We start from the raw sequence: 19,087 nt of genomic DNA on the forward strand, positions 1-19,087 counted from the left end.
AAGGGCTTGTCCTTGCAGGAAGGAAGGCGTCTCCCATTGCCCTCCTTTCCCCACATACCCTGCACGAGGTGGCTGATTTTTTCCCTGATTTTTTTCCAGCCCAGCCCAGCCCAGCCCAGCCCCGCCCCGCGCCTCCCAGCCACTGGCTTTTCTTAGGGGTCCCTGTCTGGAAACCTCACATCACAGTGTTGTGACGCTCTGCTCGTACCCTGGGCTGCCTTTGCTGAGCTGCTGAGATTTATCTGGGTGGGTCATGCCCTTGAATCGGCCCCATCTCCATTCCTCATCCCAAGTCATCTCCATGCCCAGCGGCGGGACTTTCCCCCGGGGGGCACAGCCGGGCCGGGAGTGCAGCCGGCTGCCGCTGCCTCCAGCCTTGGCTGGGCTCGGTTCCGCCCGCGGCAGCTCAGCCCGGCTCCGCTCGGCTCTCCCGGCACGGCCGCCGCTCTCCGCGGTGCTGAACCGCGCCCGCCCGCCGGGGATGCGGAGAGGCTCGTCCCCACCGCACCTCCCCAAGGAGAGCTGGGATCCCTCCAGCGTGGCGCCAGGCTGGAAGCATCCTGCTCTCCCATCAGCTCCCAGCTCGGCCGAACGAGCCGTGCGCTGTCCGAGTCCGCAAGGAGAAAATAGAAGGCGTGGGGGTGTAGGAAAAAAAATTTAAAAAAATAGATGGGGTCTTCCTGGAATGGCAACCGGCGCCGCTGCAGCCTCCTCCCCAAACCCCCTCTTATTCCCTCTCGGCAGACAAGTTTTTACCCCTCCCGCAGCTCCATCCGACGGCCCTTCCTACTCCCACCCTCCCTTCCCACGGCCCAGGCTCCGTCTGGCCCGACCTTAAGTCCCTCCTTTTTGCCACCGGCCCCTCCCCTTCTCTAATTATGTACGAAACACTTCTTAGAATAAAATGGCCAAGCTGGGGCTCCGCCCTGCTTTCCTCTTCCCCATTCATCCTCTCCAGCCCACTCCAAGCCCCTCCCCCGGTGGCAAGCCCAGCCTCTCGCTTCCCTCCTGGAGCTCTTTTCATTTTTATTTCTAACCCCCTCTCCATTCTTCCTGCTGCCTCTGCTCTTTCCCCCGATGGCTACGAACTGAGCAGCAGAAGAGGGGAGGGGGGGGCACAGGAAGGGGGGAAAAAAAGCAAGAAAAAGGAAAAGGAAGAAGGGGAGAAAAGGAATTTTTTTTTTTTTTTTTTTTTTTTTTTTGCTTCTGCCCTTAATGCCCGCGATCTGGATCAAGGAAGGGGATTTTCTGTCTGAGCATGAAAAGGACTGCTAGAGCCCCAGGATTTTCACGCCTGCAGTATCAGCCCCGCACCCAGTATGCGAGCTGGACAGAAAAGCTCTCCCACAAGTTCCTACCGAGCCGAATAAAACCCACGGGCGACCCGATCTCCGCCAGGGAGGGACATTAGCATCAGGTAAGGCGAGCGCTGCGCTGCGGCTGCGGCGCTGCCCCTGCCCGGGGCCGGCTCCCCCGTCCTGCCGCGCGTTGTGTAACGCGCCCGCGGCCCCTCCGCTCCCCCTGCCTGCACCTCCGCCCTGGGCGGCGCGGAGTGACGAGGGGGGATGGACGGCAGAGTCCCGCGGATCCGTTAGCCATTCTGCGTGCGTGGTGCTGAGCGAGGGGCCGAGATTCGCGCACTGGGAAGACTGGGAGCGCTGGTTTTTACTGGGGCGAGACGCAGCCCCCCCGGAGGATGCCCGGCAACTGGGGTTCAGCCCCGACTCGGCTGGGCTGGCGGCGAGGCGGGTATGGCGGTGGGGGTGGGAGACAGCCAGGATCCATCTGTATTCCGGAGTATCGATACATCCCGGAGCAGGGGGGACCGTCCCCAGGGAGATGGTGTCATCTCCACTTAATCCACTGCTCCGCTTTCGCAAGTGACAAGCAAATCGCGGAGGAAAAGGAAAGTCTGTCGCCTCGAATTCCACACTGGGCTGATTGCCTCTACTTCCAGCGGGGATGGGAGACAGCGGCAGAGCCGGGGGAGGGCAGCGATGGCGGGGAGCTGCACCCCACGGTGCTGGAGATGGCTTTTCCCCACTCGGCATTCAGTGCTGCTTGCGAGGCTGGTATGGAGCATAACTTTGCCTTTTTCCAGTCCTTGGGGAACGGGGGGACGGAGAGCATCTCCATGCCATTGCATCATCCCCGAGGTCCAGCACAGCCTGGGTCTAAAGACTCAGAGACGATCTAGAGAGAGGAGGGAGGTTATAGGTGTGTGTGTTTTGGCTTTGGAGAGTTCCCCCGTGCTGGTACCTGGGAGTGGGTAAGGGGAGGAGGTGTCACTTCTTGGATGCAGTCTCCTCTTCATGGAGGAACCCAGCAGCAGATTAAATGCTGGCAGAATTCGTGTTTGAATTTAGCCGTGTGATTGACATCTGCACTAGGCAGGATAGGAAGGTCCTTCATGCTTTACTCTGGCTGCTCATCTGGCTGCATAATAATAATTTCTTAATGGCAGTAAATCTGCTTTCCCAGGAGCTGTAGAGAAGTATTTGGGAGACAGTGAGAGAAGGAGAGAGTGAGTAAAGAGGCTTTGGTGTAAGGAACATGAAAGATTTTTTTAAAAAAAATTCCTTATAAAGCAAAAATATCAATCAGCTCTCCTTGTGAGTAGCAGGCAGACAGCCCTGGACTCTCTCCCTCCCACACACCCCAGACAAGCCACCGTGATCTCCCTGAAGCATGTACACGCCAAGCAATCCAGCACATGCTGTGGAACTCACAGCCCACCCCATGCTCAGACACAGTACCTCGGGCTTGCTCTCCTGTGAATGCAAACACCTCTCCAAGCTCTGCGGCCCCGCAGTTCCCACACGCTCAGCCGCACAGGTGGGATCCACGCACACTGGAACGTGCAGAAATAGCTGCATTGATATTCTTATTATGTAAATCAAACCTTCAGAAGTTCACATGAGCACACACATGCTGTCTTCTTTGCAGGGCTCGCAGTAGGTGGTTTGTTCCTCCAGTGTAGTTTTCTGTCTTGTAGTTGGCTCCTGGCATTGATTTGGGGTTTGTCTGACTCCAAAGCCCTTTTCAACTCAGCAGAAAAGCCTACTACGTTTGGTGTGTGTACGTTTGTTTTATGGCTCTTTGCAGATTCCCAAGACTCTGGAATGATTTCACTACTGGAAAGGCAGATGAGCAGCAGACAGGGAAGCAGGGAAATGGCTGGGGGCGCGGTGGCAATTCCATACCCATCATGCCTTCTCTGATCAAGAGCTGGAGTCTGGGAGTATGGGAAGAGCTCTGCTGGAGTTACATAGCTTTTTAATGTGTGTGAGTGTGTGTGTGAGCAGAACCACACACACATCTATGGCTAAAACACACAATGCAAAGCTCCACTTCAGTCTTACCCTGGTTCAGAGCAAAATCCTTCCATCCTCAGGGGACAGATACTCCCTTTGCAAGCCCCTTTGGTGAGAAATGATAGAGTAGGCACAGGGGAGATTATGTCCCTGGTGTCAGAGGTGTTTAACATCCCCCTCTGACCTTCCTCCTCTTCCCCTCTTTCCATAGGGCCTAGTGAGGAGACAAGCCTCCAAGAGCAGGAATATAATGAGGCCAACTAAAGTCTGTGTTAAAACTTTGGAGAGGAGGAACATATGGTGAATTGGCTTGTTCTAGGTAAAACGTGTCCCAAAGGAAACGACACAGAATGTGTATCTGTTCCCTCCTAGCCACCACTATTTACTACATTGAAAGTATGTGTAAGGCTGGTGCTAAACACTATGTGGGAATGGGTCTGCCAGCAGACAAGAATCATTGTTGTCTGTATGACAGAAATAGTTCAAAGCCAAATCCTCCCATCTTTGCTCAGGCAGGAGCCCCACCACCTTCTCCAGGCGCATTGCTCAGGAGAGCACGGCAGGAACTGACTCCAGAACCAGGGATCCGTGCCCAGCTCCCTGTCCACCTCCAGGAATGGACGTGGATTTCCTTTATCCAGGACTTGGTATTTACAGCTGATGCAGAGATGTTGAGAAAGCAGGAAAAAATTGATCGGGTGGGGGGGGGGGGTGAGGCGGGGAAATCGCTGAAGAACAGAAACGAGGGTGAAGAACTCCCCGAGCACCGCGAGGCACGGCATTCGGAGGTGGGCAATCAGGGAGGGACCCCCCTGGGAAGGGAGCACCCCCCTCGCCCCGCGCAGCCCCGCGCAGCCCAGCGCAGCCCCGCGCAGCCCCGCGCAGCCCCGCGCAGCCCCGCGCAGCCCCGCGCCCCGCTGCGCCAGCGCGGCGAGCGGGCGGCGCCGCCGGGCCCCAGGAGGGGGCGCTGTGGCTCCACGCAGCGCCGGGCGCGGAGCAGCGCGGAGCGGAGCGGGGCTCGTCCTCATCCCTGCGCGCACCCCTGCCCGCACCCCCGTCCGCACCCCTGTCCGCACCCCCGTCCGCACCCCTGTCCGCATCCCTGTCCGCACCCCCGCCCGCACCCCTGTCCGCATCCCTGTCCGCACCCCTGCCCGCACCCCTGCCCGCACCCCTGTCCGCACCCCTGTCCGCACCCCTGCCCGCACCCCTGCGCGCACCCCTGCCCACACCCCTGTCCGCACCCCTGTCCGCACCCCTGCGCGCACCCCTGTCCGCACCCCCGCCCGCACCCCTGCCCGCATTCCGCGGCAGCATCCCCTGTCCGCATCCTCGCCCGCATCCCCTGCCCGCATTCCAAGCCGCGGATAAAGCGGAGGGGCCGGGGGTGGGCGCTCGGTGCCGGCGGGGCTCTGCTCCTGGAGCCCAGGTGCGGCTGGAGGGGTGCGGGCCGCGTCCTCTCGCTACGGAGCCGCGGGGCGAGCGGGAGCCGTACGGGGAGCCGGCCCGGTGCGCGCAGGGATCGTTCACCCGGTGATAAAATGCAGCTACTTCTGGGACAGAGCCCAGCAGCTTTTCCGTGCCAGCAAATACTACAGGGGAAGTGAAAAATCACTTCATGCATTGGAAGTGCAGAGATGAACTTAGTGAGGCAGAATATAAATTACCCGGACCGAGGGAGCTTGTGCCCAGTTGTTTGATTTACACCATCCTGCTTGCAAAAGTATCGTGAGATTTTTAACAACCATAAGGACCTTGGCCCATTTCCTTCCAGGCCACACAGAGCAACTTTTCAGAAAGGAAGAATATCCACATACACAGACAGATCTGGCCTCTAAACACATCCACGGACCGGCGGCTGGTCCTGCGGTTCTCCCTCATCCCTGGAAGATGGCTGCCAGGATGCCGAGGCTGGCTGAGCAGGATGCCGAGTTAGGGAATGGTGCTGAGCTAAGTCAGGGCAAAACATCTCCCCCCAGCAATGTGTGGTACTCCAGTGTGTTCTTGGATGCCAGGGAAGGTTTTCCCCTGCTTGCTGTGCCTCTGCATGGCCATGTCCAGCGGACGTGCTGGGCCTGGAGCACGTCAGGCCAGGGCTGCAGCGGGCTCATGGCTACAGTTGGTGTGGAAAAGGGAAATGTTGTCAAGCAGAGAGACCTGGGGAAGCAAACTGGATATATCTGCTAGGAACTTCTGTCTGGAGAGAGGATGGGCAGAGCTGGACCAGACAAACGAGGTGACATTCCCAGGGTTTGGAGTAGGCACAGGACAGCTGTTGCTGGCTTGATGAGCTAAGCTATGCAGTGCCAGGGAAGGAAAAGTCCTGACTGGTGGGAGGGAGGAATGGGAGAAAGAGCAGAAATCAGAGGAGCAGCTGATTTAGACTGAGCTGAAGGCTATTGAAGGACTTACGTTTATTTCAGGAATGCTGGATCACATCCTAAGTGGAGGTGGCATAAACTGGGTATATGAACATGTCATTTTGGAAAGAAAACAAGAGTCAGGCCCAGGATTCCCCTGAGCCTGGGCTGGGGAATTTAACACAATGTTTACAGCCCCCTGCTCAGGGAGCTGTTTTCCTGCAGCCTTGAGGCAGGACCTGCAAGCAGCTTCACAGGAGAAAGATGCTTATTTATTTTTGCTATTTGTTCTTCTGAAGTCATGTGTTCTACATCCATTTTATTGTTGCCTGCACAGCGCAGCTGGCAGAGCTCAGCTCTGCACAGAGCTGCTGCTTTGTCCGCTGCAGTGCTGGGTGAGAGTGGGACCCATGTTGGCCCCAGTGGTGGTGGCATGTTTCTGGGTGTTCACCTAGCATTCCCCAGTGCTTGAACTCTCACACACATGATTCCTGGCTCTTGTTCCAGAAACACAACCAGTTGCACTGCTAATGGATCACCTCTTCCAGTGGCAATAGGAATAACAGTAAGTCATAGAGGAGTGAATAATTAAACCAGCTTCAGAGGGTGGCCTGCAGAGGAGGATGGAGTGAATTGCCTTTGCCAGACACATGCTGTTGTTCACTGTACTGGGGATGGAAATGCTGGACAGAGGTAGAAACTGAGGTGCCAGAAGCACCAGTGCAGCTTTGAAGCCCTGGAACAATTCTGTGTGTGTGTGTGTTAGCAGAGGGCACCATTCGGTGGAGTATTTCCATCACAGAGACATCTTCCCTCCCAGAGAGTCATGAATTACAGCAAAGTCAGCTCAGGGCTGACACACACCAAGCTTGCAAACGAAGCTGTGAGAGGTTCTCACACAGAAGCTCCAGAAAACCAACAAAACCCCAACAATTTGCTCCAGGGCTTTTGGTTGGATATCAAAAGAGAATATAGGAGTAGAGGGAGCTCTCACTCCCATCTGTTCTCCGTACTCCCAGCTTCCAGTAGAGTAGCTCTGGATCTTGTAGTCTTTTCATGCCTGGGACCTGTCTCATTGCTATCCTGACAGGAAGCATGTCCTTTACCCTGGTATTTAGAGAAGATACATCCTGAAGCCTTACAACAGGTCTTCTTACAGCCTGGAGTTTTATATCTTCGCATGTTACAGCTGGAATATGTTGTACAAGCGAGTTCCTGTGAAAAGCTCACAGCCTCTTGCTGTAAATCACTGCAACCTGTCGAAGCCAGGGCTGTTAACTGGCTCTGTGGTGAGTGAGGATCTCTTTCTTAGGCTTTGATTTAAAGTGTGATTTAGATCCCAGCCTGTGCTCTGGACTCCACTGTGGCCATCATGGTTTTGGATGCAGTTTTGGCCAGAAGTCCTGAGTCAGCACAACTGATTCCATTTAGCCATTTCTTTACCCTGCCCTAGCTGCGTGTGTGGCTGTCAGATACATTGGTAACACTGGAGACCTCTGTGGTAATTTATCCTTTCAGCTGTTGATGCTGACTTGCTAAGCAGGGTGGAAGACAGGGAGAGTGAGCTTTAAAACCATCGCCTCATGCAGGCAGCACATTCCAGGTGAGGCTGCAGAAACCAGAAAAATAAATAAAAGGAGTTTGTGGAAAATTACAAAGAAACTAAAACTAACCAGGGAAGAATGAACAGAAATGAGCTGTTACTCCAGGGAGGAAGCTGGGGATTCAGAGCAGGCAGGAGGACCAGGATGAGCAGGTGTGAATCCTTAGCTAGACTTCTGGGATCAGTGGAACAGACACCAGCGAGGCAGGATGCGGGTGCTGGAGCAGTCAGGCTGCTCTTGGCACGTGGCTGCTCTTCAGGCAGGTGCAGATGGTGAGTGAGTAAGCAGAGCCCTCAGACATATGCTGGGGTATGTATATGGCTCTGGGTCCCTCCTGGCTCAGACCATCTCCCTGCCTGGAACAGGAGTGTTATTCCAGCCATTTCCCACACTGCTCCATTCTGGGTGAGGTTTACAGTCAAAATCAAAGGTGTGTTTTGAGGCAGCAGCAAGAGCTTAGAAGGTACAAGCTGAGACCAAAGAATGCCTAAGAAATACCAAGAAAGTCAAAGAAAAGAACTAAGCGCAGTGTTTGTGCTAAAATTGCAGCAGCAATTTTAGCAGCAGCAAGGATCCCTGTAACATAGCCTTAAGACCAGCAGCTATTTCTAGAATTGCTTATTGTCATGTCGTCCAAATTCGGAGTTGCTTCTGCAAAACAACTCCAGGCTTTGCTGGGATTTTTTGCTGGAGAATGCTAATAATGTGGTTTATCTGCTATTTCCACTCTCCTAAAAGAGAACTGTAAAGTATTTGAAAATGATGGACCATGTTTTAGTCCAGTGAATAGATAAGTCTGGTCAACCAGGGAAAAGAGACCAGTTAGGATTTTCCCACAGTACTTACCTAAAGTAACCAAAGACTGGAAATTTGAGTTCTAGAAATATTTAGATAAAACCCTTTCTGTTCAATTAGAGATACATATGCAGCAATCCTTTTATTTGCTTCTTGGGGGGAAGAGTTAAGGTAAAAAGACTGATTGGAACTGGAAGTGTTGCTCAGGGAGTTTGCTGGAGGATGAGAGATGAAGGAGGGATATATTTTGCTGATGGAGCTGGATTGGGCCTTGTTAAGACTGGAAAAAAGAAAGACATGGATGAGCGCTCTCACTCCTGGGATAACCTTTCAGCCGTGTGGCGACGTGCAAAGTCAGTGGTTGTCTGAGGACTGTCATCTGCAGTGCCAGCTGGAATATCCTGTGTGTGACTATTTCTTTATTGATTCCTTTCATGCTTTGTGTTTTCATAACATTCTGCAGTAATGGAGTAAGTTACGAGTCATCTATGGAAGTTTTTTTTTGGGGGAGGTTTTAGATCTGGTACCACATAATTTCCTTGTGTGTCTCTCAGCTTTCTATGGGAAAGAGAAGGGGTGAATAACCATATCTCAGTTCTCTCCCCGCTTTGTGACGGGATAGATGCCAAAATCACTCCTCTTGTCTCAAAAGCCCTGCTGCTGCTGGATGTGTCACTGAGTGCTCAGATATTGCTCAAAATTTATCAAACATAGACTTATTTTCACACCTGGGCTCAATTGTCAACTGACCCAGAGCAATCACAACCACAAAGACCCCGATCCTGCAATTGGAATCACACAGAAATTTTTAATTACAGCCCCATGGACATAATGAAACTGATTTCCAAGATCAAAGCCTAAGCAACAGCAAATCCATACACAGGCTGAGTGCAGAGTGAATCATGTTTATGGTCCATCAGTGTTCAGCTTCTTTGTTCCAAAATGCTGGTCAGGAAGGCAGAAGAAATATTCCCCGGGATATTATAAAGACTAACATATCATCAGAGGGAGAATCAATGGAGATGGATGGCAAATTAGATGGACACTTGAGACATTAAAAGGAAGGATGGAAAATGGAAGTGATATTATAATTGAACCATATTAATACATTTTAAATTGCTTTACAAATATTAACAAGTTAAATAAGGGAAGCCTGGAAATAATAGTTCATCTAGTCTGGGAAAGATGGGAGTGAGAAGGGACATTCAGGTTCCAGTACAAAGGTATATGAAGGTTAAAATGAAAAGTGATCAGAAGCATTTTAACACTTTGATGATACAAGAACAAGGGGACACATCAAAATTAAAGGGCACAACTTTTAAAGCAAATTAAAAGGAAATAGTCCTTTCTTCAGTGTATAGTGAAGGCACACAATTCCCTGCTGCAGGATGTTGCTGAGATGAAAGTCCGGATGGATTTGAAGTGTAAAAGGCTACATAACTTTGTAGCAATTAATAGCATTTGCAGCCCTACAATCTGGGACAATGGTAATCAGGTCTCAGGCTTCAAAGCAAGGGATGACCATCTTCTGGGGTCAGGAAGGACATTTTCTGTCTGCATAAAAAGAACATAATATGGTTGGCCAGGTGATGTGACTGCCTATGGTCAATCCCGCTGGAAGCTAAGTCAGCAAGAGATTAGCAAATTGCTTCTGTGGGTGCTGGATTAAGGTATTATAAAAAGGTTTTCATCAATGCCAGACAGAATATCAATCCAGCAATCTCCTCTTCTGTGTCAGCTCCCACAAAAGTAATTTCAATGATTAGAGTAGATATTGAAGTAGGACATGAAATGGGTGGTTATAGGTGGCAGCCGTGACCCTGAGCTGCACAGCTCAGTTTCCTCTATCAGAACCGGTATCTGCGGGCTGGTGCAGAGCTGGGATGAGCCTGGAGTCTCCCAGCACCAGGTTCTGTATGGATACAAGCTCCCTGACCCTAAGGGCCTGCTGCCTGGACAGAGGAGGGGGAAAAGAAACAGGGAATGCTGTTACCTCTACTCAGTACCAGAGGAAATGCAGCACAAGGCTCGGAGATCAGGTCAAATCCTGTCAGTAGAAGCATTTCAGTTTGCAATTTTGCCTTGACGGATTTTCAAAGTAGTTGGTGGCAACGTAGCAGAACATTATAGAAAACAGGACCTTAAATATTGCCGTGGGATAGGGGGAACATTTGGAAAATCAGCCTCCAAGGTGCTTGTAAGATGTCACCTTAAAGAATCAGCCCAAGCTGATGCAGGGAGGCTGCAACAAAGGTAAGTGGGTGCATGAAACCTTGAGACTTAACCAAAGCAGCCTGGTAGGAGTGACAGGGCGGACAGAGATCAGCTATGGAGCCATCTCCTCTCCCTATATTTTCCCCACAGTCCCATCCCCCTGAGGGTCCCAGGGTGACTCCCCCTGTCTGCCTTGTGTTGGGCACAGTCCTGCCTCCTGCCCAGGGTCATCCATTATCACCGTGCTGATGGGAGGAAGGAGGAATGTGCTTTTCTCCATAACTTTCCCATCAGCCATTCTTTTCCTGCTGTTGAAGACAGAGGTTGGGTGAAGAGAAAACAAGGCTGTTGAGTACAGACAGGGAAGTTCAGCTTCAACAGGTGACACTTCTGCAGTGGCCATGAGCATCTCTAGGTGAACAGAGAAGAAACTACTCTCCCCTGGTCAGGTAATACAGCAGTACTTCTTTCAGAAAGGTGGAATGTGTGGGCAGCTGTTGGCTGTGAGGAAAACACGTCAATAGATGGGATAAAGTTCTGACAGGTGTGTGACTGGGAGGAGGGAAGGGAGAGCTGAATGGTGGGAACACAAAGTTCACTGGTGGGGCAGGTGTGAATGCTCAGACAAATTGCCACATTGGGACAAACGATTCCTTTGGTTCCTGGATCGAAACAAGAGAGGGATGTGAGTGGCAGATGTAAATCTGCTAGTGAGGTGTTGTGTAGGTGTGATGATTACTGTGCTCATGGCCTGGGCTGGGAAGGATGGACAAAGGAGTTTTTGTTCTGCAAAATTCATCAGAAAGATGCATGCAAAAAAAAAAAAAAAAAAGCTATAAGGTAGGACTGCAATTTACCTGCATCACTGGAAGATTGATTTCTGATTAAAGGAGCAAAAAAAGGAGGAGAATAAAATTTTATGAATGGCAAGAATGGGGATCAGAGGTCTAAAATGGGAGCTGTTAGTATTCTTGAAGGATTGGTTCAAATGGGACTGCAGAGACCAGTGCAAGCTTCTGATTTCCAACCACTTGCATTTAGAAAAGAGAGGGAGACCAGCAGGCTGGCCTCAGTGAAATTCTGCTGGATTTCCCCCAAGAATCAGAATTGTCCCTGCATTTCAAGTACCTGAAAGCCTTAAAACTGACAAGGCTGAAAGGTGAGGTGAGGGTCAAAAGCGAGAACGGCTGATAGGAATAAGTAGATTGTAGTCTAGGCTGCTTAATTCAGGGATCTGTAATAAAACTGCCCAGTGACAGATAGTGAATAAAAGACTGCAGGTATATTATGGTTTACGGAGCACAGGACAGATGTGTCTCTGAGGAGGATGAGATAAGGAGAGGAAGGCAGCAGCGGACCGGGAGCAGCAGCTGTTTTGGGATGCAGCAGCACTGTGTGAATAAAGCAGCGCTGTAGCAAGATAGTTCAGTTGTGGTACTGTCACTGACATGTTATATATGACCTTGAGTAGGTCACTTAGGCTGGGAGCTTTTCAGAAGAGCTTTTTAAATGCATGTGTTTCCATGCACAGGAGCTGAATCCCTTCAGTGCTGCGGCTCTGAGATTCCAGCTCACACAGCGGATGGGAACTACCCAGGGAGCTCGGATCCAAGTTTGGCATGAGGGAAAATGTGGATTTTTTTAAGAATTCAGCAACCCCTGTACTCATGAAATATAATCCCCCAAAGACTGGTAGTCAGCAGTGCTGACTCTTTACACTTCCAGTGCTGGGCAAAAGCAGTACTGGTTTGCCTCTGTCTCCCCTCCACCCCAGTAAAATGGCTCTATCTTCACAAATCTGGCCTGAATGAATTTCTCTCCTCATTGCCTAAGATCACTGGCAGAGTTGGCCTTTCACTGGAATAGATAAGGGAAAAAGAACATGCTGACTGCATCTTTTTGCTTCCCTTGCACACAGAAATGAGTATGTTACATACACAAAATATAAAATGGAGTTTGCAAGTGCACACACACACACAGACGTGCATTGTGCTTTAAGAATGCTGAATCAAGGCTGCTGTTTCCTATTAATCTTTTTACCAACTTCAGCATTTGCAGTAAATAGCAAATAATGATAAAGCTGCTTGCACTAAATGGAAGAGCAAAAGAGGCTGATAGGTCCTTCCTACCAGTGGATCCTCCTGCAGTGCTTCTCATTACTTTGTTAAGTTTGAAGACAGATATTTTGTCCGTGGCTGCACTTTTTTTCTCATTGCTGCTCCTCTTAGGCAGCTCTTCTGTAAAGCCTTGACACCAGTGAATGCAGTCCCCAAACCCTCGTGTCTTACACCACAGGGATACATACTCCTTTGATGCTGGGGCATGACCCTCCCTCGGGGGCTGTGGCAGTGGTGAATGGAAGGGCTGGGGACAAACACACTCTGCTGCCCTTGCACAGTGTTGCTCTGGTCTCCAGACCTCCACCAGTAACATTTGGAGTCAGGGAAAAGGAAATCAACAGGACAGCTAAGACACACTCTGGATTTTATTTTTAGGTGTAAGTTTAAAATTCCAGGCACTTGAAAGGATATGAGGACTGATTCCCAGCTCAGTAATACAGTATTTTTGTGTTAAGAGACTCAGGGTGCATTTTCCATGCCCCACATGCAGAGTGTTCAAGCTTGCAGCATCTGCTGGGACAATGCTGCAGGACTGTGGAAGATGACAATAAACCACTGGAGGATTTGTGCTTGCTCATATTGCCCAACACTGATGTTAATAAAGCGAAATATACCCAAAACTGGGTTATTTCTGAGGGGCAGCTTGTTTCCTCCTGGAGAAACTCCAAGAGCAAACTAATACAGGGAGCTGAGATCTTTGGCAATGTGGAAACATCCAGAGATATTAGATGCTCAATTCCTACACACATACCTAGTTTTCTTAAATCCTCTGGATACAGGAAGCTGAGCAGCTGCTGCTTCCCTAAATACCCCTGGGACAAAGACTGCTGTGAGCACGGTCCTGTGCTGGAGAAACCAGACACAAAAATGGGTGCAGACACTGTCTGAGGAGCAGGATCCCTGGAACAGGCTGTTCCCATCCCTGCATGCCTGTGTCTCACTCCAAGTGCTCTTCAGGGGCTTGAGTCAGGGATGGCTGATGGAGGGAGTTCTGCTGCTTTTTTTTTGGCTTAATGTCTTAGGCACTTGGACATCACACGTTCCAATTTTCTGCTGGGACTTTGTGCCTGTTTGGTTCTGTGGTGATTAAAAAAAAACAAACAGAAAGCCAGGAGAAGTGAAAAGGAGGAATTCAGAGAAATAGAGGGTGAAAAGGGATGGTGTCACCATCTTAAAATAAACCAGAAGCATATGACAATTTCTAATGGAAGAAGTGAATTCACTCTCAGATTATTTCCTGGGAACTTTTCACTCATTTTTTATACAGGGCTTTGCTCATCTATTTTGCTGTAAATCTAATTATTTCATTTTAAGTTCTCTGTTGAATGCAGGTTTAGACTAGAAGAGAGCAAAGGACTAAGGACTCTGAAAGTCATCAGCTTAAGGAACTCACAGAAACTCAGCCTTGCTGAGATCCCTCATGTTGTTATGAAGATCTGACAGACAGTTATTGGAATTCCTGGTAGGAATAGGTGAATAATGATTTCTCTCTTTTTTTTTTTTTTCCATCAGTTTAGTTCTGGAAGAAAAAATGAAGGGAAAAAATTACTTTTAGGTATTTAACTATAATTAGTGTGGTGGGGGAAAAATTAAAAGATTTTATATTTGAGACTAAAAGGAAAAGAGAGTAGAAAATCACTTCAAAACTTAATTTTTTCATAAATGAATAAATTTTTTTTCGTGACCATAGTATTTCCCTTTTGGTTGGTTTATTTTTTTTAATATTTCCTTCTAGATCCACTTCATAAACATCTCATCATGAAGCATTTAAGCTAAGAAATAATGCAGTCGTGTACTTTGATTATTTTAATTTTTTCCCATCCTACTTTTTGACAGTAACTATCTAATGAATTCAATCTGAATTAATAAACATTGGCAGACAATCCCCAAGCGCTTTTCTGAGCCTAATTTTAGGATGTGTTAAAAACAATGTCTTGCATCCTTTAGTGCCTATGATTGCAGTTTCCTTTATGCTGCACGTGGTTAAAGACAATTCCTACCTCAAATAACAGATACTCAAAGGGTCCAGAGTGATGGGAGATAAAAGGAGAAAGTAAAAAGATCTGTCTGAAGTCAGTCAGGAGCAGAACCATTTAGAGAAGCGTATGGTCTTGACTTCATTCCCTGCTTTCTCACCAGCCTGGGGATTAATTATAAATCTCTTTCTCACCCGTTAGATTTTTCTCATCCTCCTTCTACTCCTGCACTTTCTCATTCACACCTTCAAGTCTTTGCTACTCTTCCTTTAATCCAACTTTCCTGACTCTCCAATTTTTGTACACTTTCCCGTTTTCTCCTCTGCTCCTCCTGGAGAAGATTGCAAACGAAGTGGCAAGTGTTAATAACACGTCTTGGCTGTGCCTGCTGCGATGGAGAAAGGAGGAGCAAGGTGGGTGAAGGAAAGTTGCAAAGAAGGAGGGAGGGGATGATCTGAACTGATTTCAGACTCTGGGCAAAGGTGCAGGAAGGCAGAGGAAGCCCCTGCACGCTCAGGAACCTCATTGCAATGGGAGCAGAGTCTGAACTGATTGTCTCAGGAGGAGAACATCAACATATCTGGAGGGTGGGACTTGTCTCCTCAGGGATACAGGGGCGAAAGCAAAGACTTCCAGGACTGGGAGGTATGTAAGGGGAACCAGCAGACCTCTGTGCTGTGCTGTGACAGGAGCTCAGACATCCTGCACTTGATTTGTGTGGCTGGGTTTGTGCACAGGGACTTGTGGTGCTGCTGGAATAAAATCAGCTGTGGGTGTGCACATTCAATGAGACAGGGCTGATGGTGCTCCCTGTGCTGCTGGCAGGGGTTCCACAGCCATCTGCTCTGGGCCACCCGCTCCACAGGGCCCCACCTGAGCCCGGGATGTCACTGCACCTCTTGCTGGCTTCCTCGAGTCCTACAGGATCCCCTGCTTGTCACCGGAGCCTCTGCTGTGTGGTTGCTGGGAAAATCTGGACAGAACCTGTGGTTTTAGGGGTCTGAAGTGTTTAAGGGGTACACAGGAGAGCCCCTGTTTTGGGCTGGCAGCTGCAGCTCCCTGAGGAACACAGGCTAAGCCCACAACAGCTGGTGGGGACAAACTGTGTTGGTCCTATTGGAACAGAGATGTTTAGTCTGCAGGAGGAGGGATGAAACAGAGGTGTAAATTACAGGGAAGTTTCCTTGAGCTGCTCTGGTCTGAGAATGTTATACCAGAAATAAAGTGTCCAAGAATAGCTGCCTGTCATTGTAAACAGTCACATAAGCCATGATAGATAACTTCAGGCTGTGTCTTTGTGAGCACAGCAGACTCTAAATACTCTTCTTTGGAAACTCTTTCCCAACACCTTTGATTTCACAGGGATAAGCCAGCTGTATTTCTGCTCTGCATTTAATTTAACACTCATACAAAATTATGTATCTAGCCAGCTATTTATTATCTAATTTGATGTCTGCAGTTGAGGAAAGACTATTTATCCTTTCCCACAGCAGTGTCTCTTTCTCTGGCAGCTCTGACTAGCTGCTAGGTGCCCTGGGAAATGTCAAGGCAGAATTAATTAGTCATGACCAGCCATGGAGGTGTTTTTCGGATTTGGATTTGGCCAGCTGATTGCACGGGATCTTTCTGGGAGTCAGGCTGTTGAAGACACGTGTGATGCTTGCTCTGGATTGCTTTCAAAGTCACTTTAGGAAGCTGCAGAGGCGTGCAGGATCCATCCAGGGTGAGGAGTTCTAGCAGGAGAATGTGTGCAGGCTGGTGGAGGGGACTGCTCGCGGCCTTTGGCAGGACACCATGCCAGGGAAACTGTAAAGTACCACTCAGCATGTCCTGTCCTTCCCCCAGCCCACAAAGGTGTAAATCTCTCAGCATTCCCGTGGAAGCTTTGTAGGCATTCATTCTGAATGTCCTCCTTGGAGCGGGAGGAGCTGTGATGGCACCTGGCACTTGCCAAACTGGAAGTCACCCCTCGGCCTGCCCGCGAGTGATGGCAGCACCAGCCAACTGCACAGGTTGTGCTGAAACTGTAGTGTTTGCTTTATAAATAGCTCTGAATTCTTCCAGACCTTCTTGCCTGCCTTTGTAGAGCCTGGTCGAGCATGTGCTGTTCTTCCTGGTCAGTGATTTCCTCCTGGCATTGAGGAAAGGTCAAGTGTCCACGCCAATTCTTTTGGATCTGTCAGCAGCCCTCAGTCCCTCTGGCAATGAAGGGCTAATGATTTGCAGTGTCTGGCTCGGATGGGCAATATCTCCCTGCAGGAGCATTCCTCCTTTCCAAAGACACTCCACAATGTAACTTGGAATAATATAGCATTTCCCTCAAGGACTCTTCCAGGGGGTAATTCCATGCTCAGTTGTACTCTTGCTGTCAGAGAGATGGGGCTCCAATATTACAGATGTGCTGGTGACAAGGGGTAAGGTCAACTTTCAAGTAAATTATCCAGAGTTTTCAAAATTGATCATCCTCAAACCTCCTTTCCTGCCTTCAACTTGTTCCATTGTTGCCTAACACAGACAAATTGAGGCACTTTGCTCCTTCCCCACCCCAGAGATGAGGCCGTATGCACAGAAATGTCAGCTGGGATGGGATGGAGCCATTTGTGGGGTGGGGAGGTGGGAACATCAGCTTTTAATGGAAATCTCAGACTCCAGCAGTGCTCACTATTAGCCAAGAGCTGTAATCCATAGTGACAGGCCAGCTGGAGCACGGGGACACATCCAGGCAGATCTGCATTCAGAGGTGCACTCCTGGCAGCTGCATGGGGGAATTCAGATTTCCAACCATGGAGCCTAGCGCTCCAGGCATGTCCCGTTAAGAGGAAAAGCAGACAGAAAAGCCCCTCTTCCACTGTAAATAAATCTCCAGAAGTTTGGGATGCTTCTTTTTATTCCCACTTCACAAACACAGCTCTCCCTGGGAGAGGTGGTGAGGACTGATCCCTCTCTCTGAGGGTGCTGAGCCTTCCATGGGAAGGAGCAGCCCTTAGCATGTATTGGGACTTCCTTTAATCCTGTTGAGAGGGAGGAGGGGGAAGGAGAATGGTCGTGCATGGTCATGCTCTGCTATCTCTCCATCACCATCCCACACAGCCTCGCTGGGGTCCTGCCTCTCTCCACATTTAGAATGGGCTCTGTGTCCTCCAACCATCCAGCACTGCCTCCGTCTCTTACCGAACCTGTGGCTGCACAGGGGACCTTGGGGACATTTTTCTCCTTTAAAAGAGGAATCGATGGAGTTGCTTCTTGCAGGCTCAGCTCCGTGCTGCTGTTCTTGCCTTCCCTTTTGCCACTTGCTTTGCCCTTCTTTTCAACCCACTTTTCCCACCACCTACACAGAGGTGGCAGCAGAAATTCACAGGGAGCGATTCCCCTCTGGTACACATGGAGGAGCAGACATGTGGTTTCAAACAAGCAAAAAAAAAAAAAAAAAAAAAAAAAAAAAAAAAAAAAAAATCAGGTAGACTTCCAGGAAGGAGGTGGAATATATCTCTTAAAAGTACATAAGTGGTTTGAAAGACAAAGGCCCCAGGTGGTCAGTGATATTCAGATTTTTAAATCCCTGGTGCTTATGAAAACATTGCATACAAGTTCTGCTCTGGGAAAACCTGCATTTTCTTCTTTTTTTTTTCTTTAACAAGTAGAGAAGTTGGTTTTCTGGTGTGCAGAGGGGAGAGGAGCTGTACTATGCTGTCATTGACAGAGCTGCTTGGAAAATGGGCAATTTCCTTGGGAAATTCCTGCCTTTTTATTCTTGGTTGGTTTTTTTTAAACTTCAGTGTGAAGGAGAACCATGATCCCACAAGGCTCTTATGACCTAAAAATTTAAAAGCAATAATAATTTGAGATCATTGATATCTTCTGTTCCTGTGGTGCTGAAGCACTAAGATACTGTGGGAAATATTTAGCACTGTATGATAATACATAAAATAAACAGCACCAAATGTTTTATGCAATATATAATGCATTCTAAACATGTAATACAATACATTCTAAACATATATCAATACAATACATAATATCTGAAAATGTCAAAACAAATTAATTGAAACAACACAAAAATAGTGTGTTTATTTCCTCAAAATTAAACATTTCAACATGACTGAAATGAAGAGAGAAAATCCAAATTATTTGTTTTGACACTTTAAACATGAAAAAGTTTGTCAAAATTGACATGTTCCCATGCAACGTTTCGATTTTGAGGGAACTGTGTTTTCCTGCAAAAAACTGTTCTGTCAAAATTTTTTGACCAGCTCTACTTACAGTCTATCTAAACAGACAAGCATCACAGCCAAGACTCTCAAACACTCCAGGTGGTCAGGAGATGGATTAAGCACAGAGCAGAACAGTCTCAGAGAAGGAAATAAATAAAGCTCACAGCTAGAGGTGGCCTCAAACGTGGGTACCAAAGGGCTGCAATGTTTGAGATGCTCAGACCTGAGTGGTGTTGAACTTTAATCCCACAAAGGACTTAATTCCTTCAGTTTCTAATTTTTTTTTAGCATATCTGTGTTGCAGAACTGGTGCACTGATGGGAGAGGGTGTTTGTGATGCCAGTGCAGATCCTCAGTATCCTCTGGGATTTTCCAGTTCTTGGCTTTGGTTGGAGTTTAGCTGGTACCAGCCTTCTGTGCTTGACAGATTAATACTGGTAAGGATGAGATGGCTTTATTTTCCACACATCCTTCTGGCCCAGTGGAAATCCCA

The 19,087-nt window shown here is 48.9% G+C and overlaps 1 protein-coding gene and 1 long non-coding RNA gene across 3 annotated transcripts in view; one reads left to right on the forward strand and one right to left on the reverse strand.

Moving 5' to 3' along the window:
• Positions 1 to 964: 964 nt before the first annotated feature.
• The window catches only part of BRINP1 (BMP/retinoic acid inducible neural specific 1), an 87,049-nt gene continuing 68,926 nt past the window's right edge, over positions 965 to 19,087 (forward strand). Inside the window, exon 1 of one of the 2 annotated variants that reach the window (XM_048325370.1) lies at positions 965 to 1,417. The gene's annotated coding sequence lies outside the window, so the exon portion shown is untranslated. Of the gene's footprint in view, positions 1,418 to 14,771; positions 14,797 to 19,087 lie in introns of those variants that run through there. The other variant, XM_048325371.1, reaches the window with a different exon arrangement.
• LOC125336622 lies at positions 1,208 to 4,024 on the reverse strand. Its single transcript, XR_007207813.1, has 2 exons — positions 2,757 to 4,024; positions 1,208 to 2,484 (listed from the first exon to the last, which is right to left on the reverse strand). It is a non-coding gene; the product is annotated as an uncharacterized LOC125336622 (long non-coding RNA).

The sequence above is a fragment of the Corvus hawaiiensis genome, chromosome 21, assembly GCF_020740725.1.
Source record: "Corvus hawaiiensis isolate bCorHaw1 chromosome 21, bCorHaw1.pri.cur, whole genome shotgun sequence".
NCBI classification, from domain to species: domain Eukaryota; kingdom Metazoa; phylum Chordata; class Aves; order Passeriformes; family Corvidae; genus Corvus; species Corvus hawaiiensis.